Source organism: Chrysemys picta, chromosome 7 (genome assembly GCF_011386835.1).
Source record: "Chrysemys picta bellii isolate R12L10 chromosome 7, ASM1138683v2, whole genome shotgun sequence".
NCBI classification, from domain to species: Eukaryota; Metazoa; Chordata; order Testudines; family Emydidae; genus Chrysemys; species Chrysemys picta.
Window position 1 is genome coordinate 32239647 of NC_088797.1, and position 3689 is coordinate 32243335.

Consider the following 3689-nt stretch of genomic DNA (forward strand, 5'->3'; position numbering starts at 1 on the left):
TGCACTCAGAAACATGGTCCGTTCCAGAATTTTTCTTGGAATTGTTTGGCTGAACAACAGCTTTAGTATGCTGGAAAATAAAGTTAACCTCGTGAGAGAGGGAGGAGAGACAGACTGACACACAGAGATTGATCTTGGATAAAGCAAGTTACTGCAAAGGTAAAATTGTAGAGGCCTGTATTCTAAATCTGAATTCATCCTCCCTGCCTCCTCCAAAATCTCAAGTGTTAATTGGCATCCATACTCTCTAGTGCCTGGAAATTCCTGGAGTGATGCCTGATTGAATATTCTGTGTAAGAAGGATAATCTAAACAGAAGAGATGGAGTCCGGATACCATGGTGATAGGCACATTAGGCATACCAAACAGGATTCTGCATTGCCTGCAACTTGTGTAGTCATTTGCACCAATGCAAAGCAGGTATAAAAGACTTCCCCAGAGCACTAACAATTTGTACTCACTTTTATGTAGGACAATATCAGAAAAAGTGGGGTGGCCCCATACTGAGACAGACAGACCATACCCTAATACACTCAGATGTGGGTTAACGTGAAGGATGAACTCTGCAGGTGTGTCAGGGGACCTGTTTTTCTTCTTCTGGTTGCAGCATTTATAGTGAGCGTCTACCCTAAAGCCTCAATGTGACCCTGGAAACTGGTGGCAGCCAAAAGAGGTCAGAATGTAGTAGGCAGCTTGCTGAGATGTTTTGCCATCTGAAAATAAACAGAAGGATGGTTGTAGGGTAGGAAGGATGGTCTAATCACTTGAATAGGGGCATAGACTGGGATGCAGAAGACCTGGGTTCAATTCTTGGCTCAGCCACAGACATGACCTTGGCCAAGTCACTTAATGTACTTTGTGTCTCAGTTCCCCCACTATAAAATGGGGATATTTCTTTATCTCACAGGATATGAGGATAAACATTCATTGATGATTGTGAGGTGCTCAGATACCCTTAAGATGTGGGCCATCTATGTATCAACACAGGATAGGATGAACAGTATGCTGCATGGAGAACAGGGAGCCAAATTCAACAGTGGTATAAATCACACATAGGGCCAGATCCCTGACAACTGTAAGCCAGTGTAGTTCCATAGTCTTTAATGGATCCATGCCACTTTATACCAGCTATGGATTTGGCATGGCATATAAGGTATCCTGAAAACAGCAGTGCAATTACACTCCTTTCTGACCCCTGGAAGTGTAAGTCATACTTGTTTTCCATCCCATGGAATTCCAACTCTTAAGACTTCTGCCAGATTTACACCCCAGAGGCCAGCCTCTCCATTGCCCTGCACTTTGTGTGGTTATTTACACCCACTGAGATTGCAAGTTCTTTTGGACAGGGACAATCTTTTTGTTAGATGGTTATACAGCACCTTTGGGGCCCAGATCCTTAACTGGTGACCCTTAAGCACTGCCAGGAAAAAAACAACAGCTTTTATCCCCATTTAATTAGTCACAGAGGACCTTCTTCTGGTCTCCATTACATCACTGTAAATCGGGAGTAACTCCACTGCAGACAGAGGGCTAGATTCTCAGTGGAACTCTGTTGACTTCACCAGTTCAGAATCTGGCCCCCTGGATTTAAAACTGGTGTAAAGTCAGACCAGAATGAAATCTAGAGACTGCCATGGGAGTGTTCCCACATACTCCAGGCTGAATTTGGTCCAGTTTGTCTGTTTTGCAGCCTGAAGGCTAGAAAAGTTATCAAAACACTTATTTAAACCAAAATTGCTGCTTCTCTCAGGCAGCATTGCCTTATAAGGCACCTTAATCACATACACATTTGTCTCCTTTGTAAAGCCTCCCAACAGAAACAGATGGGCAGCATAAACAAGAGCTGAGACAGTTGTGCAGTGACAAGATGAGAGCTTGTTAGTTTAATGAGTCATTATTTATTCCCCTCTAGAAAAGATTAAACAAAATGATACACTCTGTACAAAACAGAAAATCAGTGACATTGAGATGTTGTAGGAAAAACATATTCTGATGCAGAGGGAGGAACAGAAGGTCAAGGCACCTTAATTCCTTAAGGGTACACATCTTAAACTGTGAATTGAGGCTGCCAGAAATGTCCATGAATTATGATGCTTTGAACTTAATTACTGCCTTTAAGCCAGTGGGACATACTTTACATACATCAAACCTTGATATCTGTGTGGTGAAGGGAAGGCATTTTTTTTATCCCTATTTTATAGATGGGGAAACTGAGGAAGAGAGAGTTGTGACTTGCCCAAGATCACACAGTAAATCAGTGGTAGAGTAGGAACAGCGCTGAGTCCTGGGTCCTCACTGCTTCTAAGCACAAAACAACACCCTCCTCCCAGAGCTGGGAATAGAACCCAAGAGTCCTGACTCCAGTTCCCTTACCCTAAGCATTAAACATTCCCCTCCCAGAGATGAGACTAGAACCCTGGAGTCAAAGGGATCTGATAGTGATAGGTGCTTATACTATGTCCTCTCTCATACCCCAAGTCTGGGCGTTTGGAAGGACTTTAAGGGAGTCAGGCACCCAATTCCTATTACATTTCAGATGGATTTGGGTGTCCAACTCCAGCAGGCTCTTTTTACATTCCTAGCCCAAAAAACTATGCAAGTCTGAATTATTCCATATTGTTCCAACAAGGCATCCCCCACAGATTAGTTGAGCAGTCTTTTAAGTCCCTCCTTATATCCTACCTCTGCCATGACACTTACAAATCATTCTTGTCTGACACTGGTTAGGTTACTGACAAGTGGAGATTATTATTTCTCTGCTACATGCTATTTCTTTTATTATTCCCTCATCCTCTCTACCCACTCAGTTGTGTGTCCTATCCAGTACTTACCTAGTAAAATTGTGGAGGCAGAAGTGGTCTTCTGTATAATACCTAGCACCATGGTGCCTTGATATTTGACTGGGTGGAAGAATGGCTACTAGACTGAGACTCTGGAGTGTTAGGTTCAATTCCTGGATTAGTCCTGGATTCCCTGTGTGACCTTGCCCAAGGAACTTAAATGCCTTTAAAAATCTGCCCATTGATCTATCCTTTGTCTCAGTTCTTCCAGATATAAAATGGGGACAATGCTCCCCTACATCACAGGAGTGCTACAAGGATAAAGTCTATTAATGATGAGCGACACACAAGTACTGAGATAGACTGGAGTTCCTACCGAGGTACTAAAGGATTATAAATAAATAAATAAGAGCAAGGGCTGACATTTAAAACCACCTAGGGAATTTTAATGGGAAGTGGGAGTCCAAATCTTTTAGGCAACTTTGAAAATATGACCCACTTGAGCAAATAGAACCATCTGTTGTCTTGGCTATTTCTGCAGTTCTAAGGCCAGCAGAATTTAGATTTCCATCAATTTTAAGGCCAGAAGGGACCATCATCATCCTGCATAACACCGGCTAAAAAGTGTCCCCACAATTTCCTGCATCAAGCTCAACAATTTGTGGTTGAATTAGAGTGTCTCTCAGTTTGTAGACTCCAAGTGATGGAGAATTTACCACATCCCTTGGTAATCTGTTCCAGTGGTTAATTATTCTTGCTGTTGAAAAGTTTCATTTTATTTCCAGCTTGAAGTACGATGATTTCAACTTCCAACCATTGACTCTATTTTAGCAGACATAGGCATAACTATACAGTCTGCTAATTTTTACTCCTAGCTTTTTTATAAAGAAGGATCATCATCAAAGCCAAA